Below are 18372 nucleotides of genomic sequence, written 5' to 3' on the forward strand. Positions count from 1 at the left end.
AAAATTCCCTGATGAAGCAAGATCCAAATGAGCTGTGTGTTGCGGCGAAGAAGGAGTCAATAAAAGAGGATGGATTTTCAACCTGGGGACAATTATGTGTTTTTGTTGTGGGATGATGTTTACCTCATTGTTTTGTATGTGCATCTTTCTTTGTACAGCATATTTGTGTGTGAAACAACACATTATTCTGCATGTTATAGGCAGATGTGCAGTAACTCCAGTGACAACAAGGTATGTCTACACACAGTGGGCCTGATATGGGTGCTTATGTTTGTATACATGTCAGTTACATAGTTCAGTCAGACAACTCACATTTAACATGTTTAATGCAACAGCAGAACATGTTCGTGTTTGGTGTCAAGGCTCCGACTTCGTCACTCCCCCAGATATGATTACATAGATAATGGGAGGGATGAGCAAAGGTATATACCCCCACTCTGAGCCTTACACGTCGATGGTGGGGTGGTGGTGGGGTGGTGGTGGGGCTGAAGCAACTGGCAGCAATACTGACACAACAGCAGGGGCAAGCAAAGGGAGGGATGGGACATTTTCCCCTAATTGGGTGTGTATTATAGAGGACTGTGGAAAGTGAGGTATGTCACGTGGTGTATGTCACATGATTGGAGCAGCGCAGCTCGAGTTGGCTGCCTGAACTAGCTCGCAAGCATCGCTGCATTTTCTTGAACCGTTCATAACATCCACCCAGTAGCCCCATCACCTCCAGCCCTTTCAGGCGTTGCCAAGGGGGGAGAGGGGTTGGAAGGCAGAGCACATACTCCTTTGGGATTATCACTATTTTTAGATAAGCGCCCCCTGGCTGTGCTGGAATGTAGACATGTACCTGTGACTAATACTTGCATGCAAACAAGCACCACACAGACACACACACATATATACATTCACACACAAACAAACACACTCTTCCTGAATGCATGCACACAGACTTGCCCATGCATGCAATGAACAGAATAACACTCAATACATGTTTTGAACATGAAACATGTCACAAATTTCTGAATGTATAAGTTGCTATGAGATTGCAGAGAGAAAAATCAAAGAGAGGTGTTCAAGAGGAGTTTTTCATCATTTTCAAAATAAACGTCACACATACAGTTCGTGTGGTTGAGGCCTGTGACCCCATCACCCTCAGACAAACCGCAGTTGCCACTGCAGAGGTGTCACTGACCCTAACCCTTCCCCTCCGCTCTCACCACTGCAGATACAGAGGTCCCATCTAAGTTTCAGAGCCTGTAAAATATTCATTAGCACCGAAAAAGGAAAACTTTTAATACACCTGAAACAGGACCCTGCTGCCTTTGTTGTTGCTCCCTATCTCTTGCTCCCTCTCTTTTCTCCCTCCCTCCCTCTTGCCTGGTCCTTCTCTGTGGTTCTCATGAATAATGAAGGCCTATAGAATCCAGTAGCTCAGATTGTCCCTGCAGTCGGATACAGCTCTCCTGTATTGATCAAATGAGGCTCCTTAAATAATTAACCAAGCCTTTGTCATGCAAATGAGTGTCCGCAGCACTGAGTGTGTGTTTGTGCGCTCGTGTCGCTGTGACTTCAAAACATTAGAAGTTGCTCAGGGTTCATGTTGGGGCCTGCAAACAAGTTGCACCCTTGCTAACAAACTCGTGTAACGACATTCTGGTGTGGCCTCGCACAACCACACGCCTGCGCGCACAGATCAAGACAACAATCTTATTAGCCAGGCAGTGGCTGCTTATCCTTCGTCCAAATAGGCTTCTCCCCTCTGCTGTATCACATACTTCTTTTTCAGACACCTCTCCTCATACCTCACTCACTTTTCGGTCAGGCAGTTGATAAACGTTCGCAGTTGGAGGCATGAGATAAAACAACAAGGGCAGAGGGAACAGAACGAAAAAACATCATTTATACCAGAATCTGTGCTGAGCCTCCAGTTTACTGAGAATTTACAAACTGCGAGGGAAAGGAGATGAGATAACTTTCACTCTTTGTGCTTCTCATTCATCCTCGCTCCTCAGTAGTTCTGGCAACATACAGGCACTTGGAAAGAGAACCTGCCATACGACTTTGTCTCTTTCTTCCAAGGACAGGCTCTTTTGTAATGCAACAGTTATTTGTGACAAACATCTCATTTTCATTCAACCCATATTTCTGCCATTCTGTGTCTTCCCTGTTGTATAATTAGCTCATATATGCAGGATTTTACAACGAGGGTAAACCTGATAAAACCCATCGCCAGTAGATTGCCTTTCAGTTTTCATCCTAATATGTAATGTTTGATGTCAGACAGAAGACAGGGTTAGTAAACAATATCCTGGAATAACATGGTGTTACAGCAGTTACTTTTTTATTATTTTCTCATCAGTCTCCTAAAACTCAACTTTGACTGAAGGCTAAAATAGCCAAGGGTCACAGAAGTTACTGGTGGAGGTCTCAAGCCATCATTAAGCCATCAGCCTCTAGAAAAGGGTGGAAATTAACATGTCCGTCACTACCAAATTGGAGCTGGCGCTATTAAAGACCCATGATTAAGTTATTTCACCTTGACCACCTAAAATGCTTATTTTACCCGTACCCACTGGAGCATAATCCAGACATTAGAGTATTTTCTGTGGTCCCCACGTTATCCTTTTAGCAACCATGTCATTTTTAGGGCCAAAATCAGCCCTAGTTGTACTCTAGTGTGTTTCGTGATAATTTTACATGCAAACACGCTACAACATGATAATCATCATACCTGCGTGACATGGTGCTGGTGTCACTGAGAGTATGTAAGCATACAACTCAGAGCATCCACTGTGCCCAGGTGCAGCCTCAGAGAACTGATAGTATTTGCCCAGCGGTCTTTCTGTGTGGCTTTTGCATGTTCTCCACCTGTTTGCATGCGTTTTCTCCAGGTACTCCAGTTTCCTAAGTTTCCAAAGACATGGAGAATAGGGTTAAGTTAATTGGAGAAGCTAAATTGACCGTAAGTGTGAATGTTTGTTTGTCTCTATATGATTCACTGGTAGCATGTCCCCTTTGATGAGTGCTTGCTCGTAGACACATACAAAGAATAAAAGACAGTGGTTCGTTAGCGCCTCATTACTAAACTGTGAACTCACCACTGATCAATTCTCACAGCATGTGTTTATGTCCTGTCCTAATAAGCAACATGGTTTGTCAGGAAGCTATTTAAAATACGACCGAGCTAGTTTCAAACTTTCAACTTTCTAATGGGTTTCAGTGGCATCAGCTTAGCTGCTGAACACTAAATGAGGTTCTATATAATGTAAAAATTACAAAAACACCCATGAGTGCTGTTCCAGTGTCTGGAAGCTAATTAATTTGTTCTATTAAACTGATATGTATAACAACCTTCGCAGCTCGGAGTCTCATTTCAACCCATGTTTGGTAGAACATTAATTAGAGCACCCTGTCTTATTAGTGAGTTTGTCTTTTCAGTTAAATATGTGTTTTTGACAACATCAACCTGCTGACAGAGATAAGATGAGTATGAGATGGCCTTTTGTTGGGCGTCATGTGGATGCTGACATTAGAGTTCCTTGTTTTTCAGTTTATTGCCCTATATTTTTATGAGCGCTATTCATACATGTAATTAAAAGTAGCTGCTTCACTCCCTAAACTCAAGATATGGCTGAATGGCAACCAATGGCCCAACTTTGACTGCTATCTTTTTCAACTAATTTCTCATTTCCATGGCAACTGCCTGTGTGTACTCTGTTCCCTTTTAATCCTCATTATGCTAATTAAAACCAACTCATAAGGATCATGCCTATAAGTGCTCTTTTCTCCGTTTTGTTCTCTCCCCACTCCTCTTCCCCCTCTCTTCTTTCTGTACTCATTTGATCCCGATAGTTCAGAGTTTGGAGCATAAAAATACAATTTTAACCCTGCTGCCATTGATATTCTGTTCACTTTGAATGGTGTTAAAAGCTGATTTCACAGCAGATTAAATGTTAATTTTACCCCACGCAGTTAAGTGGTGATTAGGGCTTTTTATGCAAATAAACGCAAGTCAATGTGGCTACTTGTTTGTGTGTGCTGTGTGTGATGTGTTTGTGCTGTGTGTTGAATGTCTGCGAGCATGCATGCCAACATGCCTGTTCTCACAAGTCAACTTTTAGAGCCGCAACTGTTGCCTCAGCACTCAGCTTTGATCAGTCCAAGGCAGTTTATTGCTTTTGTTAGGTAAATCTGGGGATGTTGCCAATTAATGTCAGTGCGCGGTCTTGACATGCATCTCTTGCATGAATTTTCTGCTTGGGTTTTTCTCATCGCTAATCAGAAAGATATAAAAAATTCACATTCTGATGTCTCAAATGTCTCCAGTCCTAGCAGGCCTCTTGAGGCTGCTTCTCTCTTTAACCATCAGTAGCCAGAGGAGAGCTATCTGACTAACTGTACAGAACGGATAGGTGCCAAAAGAGGGAGGATGGAGTTTGCCACCGGGAAGGAGGAAAAGTAGACATCAGATCTCTCTGAAAAAACGCAAGGTGTGCTCACTTCTTTTTTTTTTATCTCTCTCCCAGAGTTTCCGACATGCACTGAAGTCAGGACATTTTCTGAAACTGTCTCTGCCAGCCCTCAAGTCAAATGTCCGGAAAAAGTCCAAGAGTGACAATGTGTGACAATACAGCGAGGGAGTGGACGTCTTAATGATGCTTCCAACACACAACGCAAAACTGAAAAGAATACGAAAAACTCAGGATGAAAAAGGTCTTGTGTATGAAGAACTTTACAAGAAGACTAAGAGCCAGAGTGTGGTGCGAGCGATCAGATGTCAGCGGATATAATGGTTTGGACATGTCCTCAAAATGGACCAGAACTGCATAGCAAAGACCGTCCTAAGATGGACATCACCTGGAAAGCAAGGAGGTGAAGTGTGACGGCCGAACTGAAAAGAGATGGGCCCGACATGGGGAGAGTCCCGGGACAGGCCCAGGTTACAGCAGATCATCAATACCTTATGCCTCTCAAGAGAAAAACAGGAGTCTATACATCAAAGAAAGACAATGAGAATTCTATGCTTTTGGCGATAAGGGCAAATGCCAACACCCTGCTGTTAACAAAAACATGTGATTTCTACGGCGGACTTTATACATCATGTCCCGCCTCCTGCATGCTCCACCCGGGCACCACTTCTCACATGAATGTTACGGACATTTTCCTTTCGTTGCGAACGCGTCTTATTCAGACATTCTCCTGCTGCGCTCTTCATATGTCATCAGGGCTGGGAAATTAACCAAAAATGTATCGAAATAAAAATGTATAAACTCTAACCGACTTGCTCATGTCGATTCATTCGGTTTCCCCAATGCGTGCATTCACGAACTGTGGGGTTTCCGTTCCGTTCCGTGCTGTATTACCCTGCAGCACATCCTCCCTCCTCACACCTCCGCTGGTCCACGCTCACTTTACACTTTATCATTGAACACCAACACTAATCAGTTATAAGGTCCTGAACTTCACCTGCTACACACAACACGCGTCACGCTTACAGCCAGGATATCAGTGTTAAAGTGACAGGAACCATCCAGATTCAGGATCCAACATCATCGATTAATAACTTATTAAATGTGTGAAGAGCGACACACACATACAGACACACTCCCGCAGATCCGGAGGTAACGCTGTGTTTCATTGTTGCAGAATAAGCGAAGCCCTATTTACCCATGAACACATAAATATGAATTCTGCAGGTTTTTATAAAGATCAGTTCAATGTGTGAGTGATTAGAAAAGAGCAGAGTCTCTTGTTGACAGGCGCTCAGTAACACACCTCCTGCGAGCGCAGGGGGTAATTGAGGTAAAAGTTTGAAATAATCGTGATATTGATTTGACGTCATATTGCCAAGCCCTACGCGTCTGAAAAGTGCCTCTGCTTTCCGCTCCCTAAAAGAGACATTAAGCTTGACAGCACTGGTGAATTAGATAAAATTGGAATGGAAAAGGGGCAGTTGACATTTGCATAGATTCCTGTCAATAAGTATTGTCACCCCTGGACACGCCATGTTTAACAGCCACACACCTTGATTTAATTACTACACTAGATCGACATCTCTCCACTGTCACTCACACGCCATAACACAAATGCCAAAGAGGCAGGGGGAGGCATGATTAGAGGTAGTTGGAGGCGGGTGGGGGAGCTGGGGAAGGGGTTGAAAATGCCACCCTCTTTGTCTCTTTCACCATTACAGAATCAGCAATCTGCGGAAGGTTGATTTTTCATGAAAAGGTGACATGATGACATGAGATAACAAAAAGTAACTCAACGTGCTGCAGTATAATTATGCAAAATTCAGCAGGAATCTAATAATTAAAAATGTCACGGAATTGTCAACCTCAAATGCCAAGTTATTTCTCCCCTGCTGCTTTTTTATTACAGTAATATCTTTCATATAGTTCACATTATAGCTGGATATTAATATGGTACTATTAATATCTTGGCTTTTTTTCCATGTAAATTTTTTTATTTGCTCACATATGGCTCTTTGGTTATATGCTCTTATTTGTATCTTTACCACTGAAGTCCTCAATCAGCTTACTCACTCCACTCTGTTTGCAACTCACGCATTCCTCAGGGACCGAACGCATTCATTCCCTTCAGCTATTCTTAACATGCTCACTTGCTGGCTTTAGTATATACGCACAGTCTCACACACGCACACACACACACACGCGCGTGCACGAAAAGACTTCAGGCCTTGCCATGGGAGGGCAGGCCAACTTTCCCCCCAGCAAAGCGACATCTCCCCCGGACAGGAAAAGTAAATGCACAAGAGTGATTTGTGTGTAAGCGCGGAACCAAACACACAATGTGTTTTGCTGTAAAGCTTTTCTGTCAGCTCCGCGAGCTCCGAGAGCACACGGTCCATACAAATAGGCTGCCCCAGGGCCCGCTTCCTCTAATACGCCACAACTATCAGCAACAGATGACAGAACGGCGAGGGAGGAGGGGGGCTTCCCTGAGAACGAAGCAAAAGCTACATCACCCCTAACAGAGGGAGACAGAAGGCTGGCTGGGGGTAGAGAGACTGCAACATAAGATAGGCCAGCAGGCAGATATGTAGAGGGGAAAAAAAGTTTGATGTCACAAATGCAAGTCACAAAGAAAGGACAAAAAGGTTTGGGAAAAATAAGTCAAACAGAAAATGTTCAATTGAAGGAAGCCGTCATGTTTACTGAGAGAGGTCACATGTAATGAGCCTGTGCATTATAGGTTTTTCGAGACGAGCGATGTGGGTGTATTTAATAATGACACGTTATGAGAGCGAGAGAGACCGAGGCAGGAATGGAGCGACTAAGGTGGAGAAGGGGGGGGGGACATTTCAGAGAAATTAAGGCAGAAGTGATACAAACAAAATGACTGACAGTGAGACAGTGAGACAGAGGATAGAAAAAAAGAAAAGATGGAAGACATGAGTGGTAGAAGGTGGCGGGAGAGAGAAAGACATTGCTGGAGACTTTGCTCTGACAGCCTTTTGGAACTCAGCATGCTCCCAGATGCACAACTGAAATGTCACAGACAGTGACACACACAGACCTGCGTCACATAGGAAGTTAGGCTGACAAACGCAAATCATCTGTTAAAATGTCGTCAGTTTTGAGGCGAAATAATAATAATGTCTTGAAAATACAAGAACGACACTCAGAGAACGCGAGTCCCCTTAAGCTGCACCAAATTTCACACACTCAGAGAAATTTGTCCTCTAAATATTGGTAAAAAACACAGTAAGAATGAACAGTTGCGAAAATTAAATAAAAATCGTATTGTTCTGCCAAAGTTTCATTTTTTCCCCCAATTTGTTCTTTTCTTTTCAGCCTCCTCCATTTGATCCATTTTTCTCCATTACATCTTGTAAATGATGAGCTACACTGAGTCTTACTTAACACTGATATTGTGTCATTTCTAAGCAGGATTTCTATCAAAAGTATTGAAAACCCTCTAATAGCACCTAATAAAAAAACGCAACATGGGTCTAATTTCACAGGGAATTAAAGAATATTCAGAAATGAGCCTCTTATGAGTTATGCATGGTTAGTTTCAGCTGTGTGTGTGTGTGTGTGTGTGTGTGTGTGTGTGTGTGTGTGTGTGCATGTGTGCATTGTGGTGCTTGTGACGACGTTAAGAAGTGCCCCACCTGCTTGAGCACCTTTTAATGATTATTGATGAAGTTGCTCAGTTAAAGAGAAAAACAATTAAGGCCCAGGCAGTACAGAGTCCACACTGCTAATGAGCGGCAGCATGCCTGGGCCTGTTGGCCGTACTGCTGACTAGTGTGTAAAACCTAATGGAAGCAACACTTGTTTTAATCGCACCTGAATCCTAAAGGCTGGAGGTAGCTGTCACTGCCAATGTCTTTACAGGACTTTAGCTTATGGGGCTAGAGCAGCGGCAGATGGGCGAAGGTTTTCAGCAGCAGCTACAGCAACACACGGGCGAGTCCTTGACTGTGCAGCTCGCCGGGGCCCGGGGTGGTGGCGTGTGCAGGCGGCTTTTCACATCTGCTGTTTACACATGGGCAATCTGACCCTTCCCCTCTCCCGCAGGCCCCGCAGAACCCAATATCATCATCAGCCTCTGCTCGAGATGACTGCCTTCACCTCCTACAGCCTTTCTGAGCTCCCCTCTTCTCCGCTGCCCTCCTCCCTGTCATCTCCTCTCTGCTTTCCTTCCTCCAGTCTGCCTGTAGTGTCCTATACCCTCACCACCTTTTCTTCTTTCCTCACGCTCTTTCATCTCTCAACCTTTCCACCCTTGTTTGTTATTCCGCTGGAGCGGATTCTAAGCATCCAGCAGCAGCAGCTTTATAGTTTATAGCACAACCACTGGCTGGCTGACCTTTTCCACCTCCAGCTGTTTCCTCCTCACATCCTCCCCGTCTTGCGTTCTTTTTGTCCATCTACATCCGGAAAATAGGGCCGGAGAGTACCATTGTGCTACACCTCATGTGTGTGTTTGAAAAGACAAAGAGCTGTGTCTGAGAAACATTAAGTCGTCTACTGTTCATGTCTGGGTAAAAGTGACTGTCACACAGGCAACATCAGGCCTGACTGGAGGATTAACAAAGCCCATATGTGGGATTCACTCAACACACACACACACACACACACACACACACACACACACACACACACACACACACACACACACACACACACACACACACACACACACACACACACACACACACACACACACACACACACACACACAAGCTAAATCCTCAGCTGGATTTGTGTGCATCACTCCGTCTTTCTTACTGTCTGCTCATTCCCTCGTTTCTGAACCCCAATCTCATCTAGGGGAGGATTTATGAGGGGGCACACCTCATCCCTCCGACGCAACACAATCTCAATTGGACTGAGTACAGTCTTATTCCAAACCAGACATCCATTAAACCTAGGTATTACTGTAATACAACTATTGGACAACTCTATCTCTTTCTATCGCCCTCTGTCTCGCTCATTCAGGCTCAACATCAGCGAGAATGATGTTATTAATATAGATTCTGCTATTGTGTGCAGACTTTTCATTTCTCTATACATCAGATTAAAACGCTTACCCAGCAAAGACCGTATAGATTTGAATAGAACGTTCTTTTCCCACCAGAGGATGGGTTAGTGTGTAGATGATGATTAGGTGTTGGTCCTGTTTAGGCTCTGTCAACTAAATGAGAGTGTAATATCGTCCGCAGATAGGTCCTCTTGCCTGATAGTCTCAGGAGACGGGGATTTTAGCAATCTAGTCTCCTCATCTCCCCCCTAGTGTCTGTCCTCCTCCCCAAAGACTCTCCGATCCAATTACCAGCCTGGCACTGCTAAGCTCAGCAGTGACTCTGCCAACCTGGGTGAACTATGTCTCCTCCACCCTGTCATCTCTGTGTTCCCTTCATTCGCTCACTATATCCTTTATCTGTGGTTCCTTCTTCTTTTACCCGGCTATACGTGATGCCGCCATGCTCCGTCAGCCTGCAGCAGCCTTCATCTTTCCTTTTTCCCTTTTTTGCATAGTGAAGTTGTGTGTCTGTTTATGTGTTATGTCAGCTGTGCACTGAGAGGGAGTTTCAGGCTGATTAAAGAGATGATTTATAGGAGCATGATGTTGGAGGAATTCCCTGATCGCTCCTCAAATCACTTCTTCTCAAATGAGCTCTCTCCACTCAACCACAGTCAACCGCAGGAGAAACTCGCTCCCAAGGCATGTGCAGACACACACACACACACACACACGCGCACACGCACACGCACACGCACACAGACAGACAGAGAATTTTATCTTTATATCACCCCCTAGACTCACGCTGCTGAGAAGTAACTCAGATTTTGCCTGCAAATCAATGCCCAAGTTTCTGGCTCACTGAGTGAAAATGTCAGTTTTGCACAAAGCCTCAGACTTGATCACCTTGGTATTTTTGGACTTTACAGGGTCACGTAGGGGTTGTGAAAAACGCCTTTGGTCCAACTCCTTCAATTCCCACCTTATTAAAATCTGAAGCAAAACCACCCATCACATTAAATCTTCCACAAATCAGAGGCTCAAGATACAACTAGGACTTGGAAAACAAGATTTTTTCCTCACTCAGCTCTAAATAAATAATTGAGAGTTTGCTGCATTTGTCTTCCTGTGTGAGTTCACTGGTTTAATTTTTTTATATTTCATATTTAATTGAAAAAATTAAAGCGGTCAGTGCAAAAGTCCATCTCTGAACGCACCCAAATGTGTCCCGACTGTGTCCTAAGATCCAATCACTCAGACCACATTTGAAGGTGGTGTGACACACTCTTTTCACTGCATGAACATGTATGTGTCCTGGGCCACATATGAAAGATTACTTACTTAGCAGACGACCTCTGACCCGCTAGAGTTTTACTAAGAATCAAATGTATTTTTATTCTTTTCAGTGTCCATACGTTGATTTGCTTGTGGCCACGGTCACAATATCAACACTGACCACTACAAAATGTTTGATCCATTTTTTTTCAAATGGGTCAAATCTGTCTTAGTAGTAGATATACCCTAAGCATTGATTCGTTCAGCCCCTCCTGACTCGCTCCCTTTCGCGCTTTCCCTGGCTCGCACTGGCTCACAGAAATACACACAAACATTATCATCGGACACATCAGCAAACTCAAACGAGGTTAAAACATCATCATTTGGTCGTGTACGTGTTTATTTGCACATACAGTGGGGAGGTGAGATCCAATCACAAGTGAATGCATTTTAATGTCGGGTATGAAAACCAGACTAAACGCTGCTAACTTATGATCGGATTTCTCAGGACAGATTTTAATAGAAGGTCTGAACAGGGTTTTATTACCAATGCACCTGTCAGAATGTAGCAAAATTCAAATCAGTATGAGGAAACAGTAGTGGGGCTGTCAATAGACAGGTTTTTGACTCAAGTGGGTTACTGCATATTGTATTTGTCTGTCCTGCTGTCCTTTACTCCTACTGACATCAGTCAATAATTAAAACAACATAGGAATAAGGTTGAGAATTACTCTGATAACTTGGCAGCGAATACAGCTCCTCCATGACTGACCTGGTTATACTCTGTTACACTCTGATGATATATATGATGATGATGATGATATGTTTTCTGTACATTACATAGCACTGTCACAAAAACGTCACTGTGGTACCAGCATGAGGTCAATTCAATACTGCAATGCTGCCAAGCGAGTGCGCCAGGAATGTAAACAATTAGTAAATTAAAGAGACAAACACCATTGAAAATAATTAATATTATCCCCCCAGCCTGAGCCACTTTTAACAACCTGTAGTGTTCAGCGAGTTGCTCTTTGATTAAAATGCTTTTAATTCATTCTCTGTTATACCAACAATCCCTCAACCATTCTTACTTTACTTGTGCTCAAGTTAGTGATTTCCTATATTTCCCAGGGTGCAGTTCGACGTACCCCTGTGTTGGTTATATTCGACTGGATTACGTAAAGCTTGGGTGGGAAGGAGGTGCCATTAGCAGTATTGATGACGTTACCCTTATATAAGTGAGAAATCCAATGATTTTCAGACTAGAAAAGCATAAATCTGTATAAATCCAGCCATCGTTCAAAAGGTATTTCTCATTGTGCTGCTGCAGTGTGATATCAACCGAACACACAGCCAAACAAATACACAAGTCCAAAAATAGTAGTTAATCAAAAGTCAATATTTCTTGCACATGCCAGAAACATACAGGGGATCAGCACCTTTATCCCACTAGAAACACGAGAAGATGAACTGTTTTATGGTTCATTGCAGGTCTTACACAGACAGACCATGGAGACAGACAAAACACATTCAGGGTCAAACGTATGCGGCATTCACAGCATCCACTTCACACAACTGGCATGTCGTTAGAATGAAGAAAAACGCAGTGGTCGGCAAGGACACCGACATGGAAGGCTACTGATGTACCATGTAATCTCTTTCTCGTTTCATCGTGTTTCATGTCCAAATATCTGTTCCACACTGAACAGAGGGACGCCGCTCACAGCTGCAGGGTTTCTCCAGTAATATGCGATCAATAGCCACTGTTGTATAACGGCTTTAAGAAAAGTATGTGTTTGATGGGTTATATAGACGGGGGTTTGGGTGTTTCTTAAATGTCCCCAGTTGCTTCAGGTTATTTAGCTCTATTGGGAGAGAAGTTTGATTTCTGATACATCTGGAATGTTTTTTTCCAACCGACAGAGAGAGGCCTTGAACAGTGAAGAGTATGTGCTTTAATTCAACTTCAGTTCAGTTGAGAGATTCATTAACAAACTCATGATTTTTTTTTTTTTGCGAAATCACTCACAGCACAAGGGGTTTGGCTGATGTTAAAAAACGCTATCCTCTCTCAAGGTTACGCTTTCTCTCATTTCCCCTGATTCCTCCGTTTCTTCTTGAAAGTAATTGTTTCACGCTATGGCTGCATTCAGGCTATGTGAGTTATTAGCTGGATCCTCCGGCAGGAGTGTGGGCTAAATGGAACGGTGTCAAGAGGCTGGCTGCCCTGCTGCTGCCGCGTGTGTGGGAGGATGACTGGGAGTTAAGTAACAATGGCCAAGTAAACGCATTGCGATTTTTAGAGTGTATGCATCTGTACATGTCTGTTACAAGGATTTTCAAATGGAACTTCCCCCAACAAACAGTTCAAGCAAAATGTCAAATTCTGATATACAGCTAAACCTTTGGTGATGCAACATAAATCGCACATATTTTTGGTCAGTGAGAGCATGTTTTGATACAGGAGTGAATGTATATATGTATAACTGTGTGGGATGGCGTGGGTACAATGTTATAGGAGCGAGAATGTCTGCAATGACAGCAGGAATACCTGGAGGGTAGGAAATGGAAAAAGAGAGGCACATATTTGAAGCAATTTTGACTGAGACAAGAACAGACACACTCTGATGGGGCGACAACAAGCACACGAACAAGATGTGCAAACAAAGAGTTCCAAGACAATTGATAACAAACGCAGCACGGTAACGCCCATACAGCAGTTACGAGCAGGAACTCTTGTGAGTCCCTATTACAAGATCTGCATCGGTGTCTGTAACACGTGTTTTTGTGAACACTTGCTTATGTTAGTGTTTTCGCCATCACATGAGTGCAAAACAACCATCAAAATGCATGTCCAACTCATGTCCAAGGTCACGACCAGTGTCGAGAATTGGGTCAATGTCTATGACTCTGAAACCAACCAACAGTTTTGGCAGTGGAAGGGCTTGCAGTAGCTGTACCAATGCGAGAAGGTGCCTCAAGTCAGGAGAACAACAAAGTGCATATCGTCTTCAGGCAGGACATTTGGGACAAACAACTTGAACTGTGACAAAATGCCATTTGGTGCGTTGACAAGTTTTTGGCCGCACCAACATGTTACTCCCCAGTTTGTCCTACACAATGGATTTAGCTCCCTGCAGCCTTTTCCTCTTTCCCAAAGCAAAATTCAAGCTAGAGAGTTCCCATTTTGTCAGAGTGGAGAAGATCCAGTGCACGTCACAGATGGTGCTTGACATGCTGACAGAGCAGGACTTCCAGGGAATGTTCCAAGCGTGGCAGGAGCACTGGGAGCAGTGCATCGCTGCACAGGGTGACTACTTTAAATAGAATAGCAGCAACTTTTCAATCTGGTGGGGTTTTGCTTGTTCTTTAAACAATTTTTTTTATCCCACCTCATTTAGATGCAAACAAGGAACACATGGAGGACTGACACAATTAGAAACTTTGATGTACGGTTTCAGTTTTTACTGTTTCCAATCATATGGAAGTCTTTCAGGAATTGACCTTGGCCCTCTCTAAACAGACAGCACAAGGTTGACTGAGTGAGTTAAACACCAAAGCAGTAAATAGACCCATCCACAGGCACAAGTAGCCTCTCAGAGAAACTACCTGGCCACAAACCATGGAACCATGACATTACTTAGTGCTCCATCCTTCACACCCCATAAATTACACACATGTTAGAGACAGATTTAAAGTGAGGAGCATAACTGACTCAATACATTCTCCAAATTTTAAGCATCTCAACACAATAACATGGATTTAAACCGACAGGATTAGCAATTTTTTTCTTAATTTTGTGTAATTTATTTACTTAAGAAGATACTCTGTATGCAGCTCACACAATTCTTGGCAATTTTTCAAGTTCTTAATTTTTTACCAGAGAATTTCAAGCTTCAATGAGGATTGCACCGCTGAAGCATTACACTCCAACAACACTGTATGAGTCATGGTGGACAGTTAAAAATAACGATCGTAATCAATGTGACAGAGATGTCATCTTTTTTTATTCCACCAATTATTCTTCCACCTCTAAAGCTGGCGCCTACATTGCCCACAATGCAAGTTGACTGCTGACAGTTCTTTTGCAGATACTGGCGTGTTATTGCTAGTCTACTACAGTATATATTGCCTGGCACCACGTTGCTGTCATCTTTAAAGTCTCATTCACCCACTGTCCCACCACCTAATGGTGTTTTCCTTTAAATGACAAAAACGACAGCCGCACAGTCCCATTGATGCCCGCTCCTCTTCTGTCTGTCTCTGATTCACTCCCTCACACACAGACAAGCTGCCCTAATAAAAGCTGCGGAGAAAAGCAGGCCGCCTTTGTCCTATTATGGCGGAGCGGAGCTGATGTTAGTGAAGTTGGCAGCCATGGATGACTGGGAGCCACCAAGGCTTTGGTCAGCTGACATTATCCTACCCCTCAAATGTTACCCAGCCCTGCAGCGGTGTCTGCATGTGTGTTTGTGTGCACATGGGTGTGCCTTTTATACTATTTGTCCTTTTCAAAATGTAACTTCTCAGTGCAGTATGGCTATTCATAGATGGGAGGACATGGAGAGAAAAAGAGAGACCTAGCGACAAAGAAGGTGGTAATCTGAGTGGATCTGAGCGCTGATCCTCTTTGGCTCTCGTAGTGTGTGTAGGAGGTCGCATCAGGCTTGAGCTCCGGGATAAGATGGGCAGAAAAACAGAAGAGATACAATATTTGGACAGAAGCTAAAGTCAGCAACAACAGATTGAAAAGGATCAGCGCTGTAACAGCTCGGAAAAATATGGAAAAAATTATTTGCGTTATCCTTCTCTATCCTTTATATATATATATATATATATGTGTGTGTGTGTGTGGATAAGACACAGACAGGCGAGAAACACATCTGCCACTGGATTACAGTCACACACAAAATCTTCTGAGGTGCACTGGGTCAATGACCATTAAAATTTTGTGACGGCGATAATGCTGAATGGAGTACAGGCGGTGGAGCTGAGCTTTCTGTGCTCTGACTGTAGTCCGAGGCTGAAACCCGGCAAACAGTCCAGATGGGTCAGCCGCGCAGGGTCAAAGCCCTCCTTAACCTGCTGGATCAGGGAATCAACCCATAGCTCAGGCAGAGATCACACACAATCTCCTACATACACACAGACACACAGACACACACATCTCTCCAAGCACACACTAACGTTCAGACCAGGTGTAGTCAATCGGATCGGTTTTAAAAAATCTCCGACTGTGCTGAAATGAAAGGTAATAAAAACAGAGCTAACTGTCTTTTATGGTACTTGCCGTAAAATAGCGGCCGTCTTGCTTTATAGATTGAACGTCAATTTGTTTCTTTGAGGATAAACAATAATACAGACCATTTAATATTCCTTTTTACAGTCTTGTTTATTTTCATGTAGACTGGAGCATTAGAGATGCCATTATAAGGCCGGCTAAATTGGTCCACAGAGGCCTGGACCAGCCCATAACAAACACTGCGATTCTAAAACATTTATGCAACATCGCCCGACATAACGGCTTTTAGTATTTGCGATGAAGAATCGCTTGGTCCCAATGGATGTTGCAAATGCATAACTCCTGCAATTTGCGCTTCCCTTCGCTTGTCATGTGGCACTGCCGGAAGAAACAACCCCACCCCAAAGAGAGAGAAAAGACATCCATTAACATGTTTCGCCTTTTTATGGTCTATCACTAATTAATGCGGAATTAGGAGGCTGATTGTCCTTAAAACTTCCAGAATTGTCGCGAGTAGTCAGGAAGACGTTTTGAAAATGGCTCCTCTCTCTCGCCTCTCTTCTCTAAACGTGGGATTATGCATATCAGCCGCAGCTCTGCCCGGCTGCACCAAAGACGAGCCGGAGAGGAAGGAACGGGAAAGGAAATGTGTGCAGAACACTGTTGGCAATCACTTTTTTCTCTCGGAATAATCGCCAGGCAACTGTGGGGCACAACGCATAAATAAGAACATAAGTCGGGTTTAGGGCACATTGTTATCACAGCCGTGCCAGTGCTGCGACTGTGAAATATAGAACATGGTTTGGTTGCTCTCAAAAAAAAAAAATCACTCTCGCCCACTGAGCTATATCCTCAAGTTCCCTTTCACCCTGTGTGTTTTCTTCTTGCCGACGGTGGTAGTCCAGGGTCTTGGAATTCCATCCTACACGGGATTTGAGCCCCGACCATGTAGGCCTATACTTCACACTGCGTCTCGTCTTGAGCTGGGTAAAGCCAACACATTCCTCCAAACAACTTGAGTGTTTACAGCACTCACACTCCACAGAAAGCGCTGTTTTCTAGTAAAAACAGAATTGAGACAAAAGTGATTTATATAAGGAGGAGGGGAAAGACAAATTCCCAATCCTTTTTGCTTTTTAGGGGTAGAAACATAAAATATCCAATCCATTATACAAGCACCCCCCCCTGCTGCGTTCCCCTGATTCCTTCTAGCTATTAGCAGCTTAGGACACAAATAGATCACACCAGATATTAAAAAGCAGCAGGAATCTAACAGTTTAAAAGCTCTTCCCTAATCCTCGCTGTGGAACAAAAACATGTCTTGCATGCAGTCAAATTATTTTTCAGCTGATTCTCTCGTCTTTTTTTACGGTTATTGTTTAGTATTCTGATTTCAAGGCGTGCTCCTTTATTAGAGGTGGAATGTAGAGATGAGATGGTAGAAAGGAGGCGTGACTCACCCGACCCGCCCAATCTGCAACAACACTGACAGCGCCTTATCTATATATTTTATTTTGCCGTCTGTTTTTTTGTCCTTCAGTAAATAAGAGTCAGATGAACTGATGGCATTGTTTTCACCCTGGCAGCCTGCTACTGTAAAAAAATATTGAAGTGTCTAGTCATGGATTGTAAAAGCATAGTGGCAGTTTCAATAATGAAAACCTCGGGAGACAAATGTAATGTTCATAACAACAAAAATCGTACAGATTTATCACTGTGCCGCCTGGATTCCAAAGCTTTGCCCTGGAAAACGCAGCAACAGATTTGTGCATGACAGGAAATAAAATATTTTTTTGTCAGCACTGATCAAGGAATCGAGTGGTGAGTGAGGCTGATGTTAACAGATGTTGGCATCGATTGACTGACAGCACCTGGGTGTGCTGCAGAGAGACACCATCACAATATCTACGACTCTCTGACACGACAGAATTGGTTGAATTGTACGTTTTGAGATTATTGTTGCACGTGAGCAATGTGCTTCCTCCGGTTACGTGGATATGAAAATTATTTTTATGACAGAAAAATCCATGTTTTCTGTGCACAAAACTAAAATCCTGGAGAGAAAAAATTGTATTTGTTTTTTTTGTATATATGTGGGTTGTCACAGATGTAGTTAGGACAGAAAATGTAAAATGTTCTTGTGATCTTTGATGGACTACATGATCTCCTTTGTCCGTTAAGATCCTACCATTCATACTCATGTGCCCCCGATTTAATGACTCTTTCTCTATTCTGCCTCAAACACTGTCTGGATTTAACTCCTTTCTGGGTTATATAATCCATGTTGAGAAAAATGAAATACCAGCAGACATAATAAACAGGGAGGCAGTTTAAGTGATTATGTCGCTGCGCCCTGACAAATTAAA

General features: G+C 43.3%; 1 protein-coding gene across 1 annotated transcript in view; it reads right to left on the minus strand.

Annotated features, from left to right (window-relative positions):
- The window catches only part of tenm2a (teneurin transmembrane protein 2a), a 211930-nt gene that overhangs the window by 179048 nt on the left and 14510 nt on the right, over positions 1–18372 (minus strand). Inside the window, 1 exon segment of the mRNA XM_035162067.2 lies at positions 2726–2898. The gene's annotated coding sequence lies outside the window, so the exon portion shown is untranslated.

Source organism: Hippoglossus stenolepis, chromosome 7 (assembly GCF_022539355.2).
Source record: "Hippoglossus stenolepis isolate QCI-W04-F060 chromosome 7, HSTE1.2, whole genome shotgun sequence".
Taxonomy (NCBI): domain Eukaryota; kingdom Metazoa; phylum Chordata; class Actinopteri; order Pleuronectiformes; family Pleuronectidae; genus Hippoglossus; species Hippoglossus stenolepis.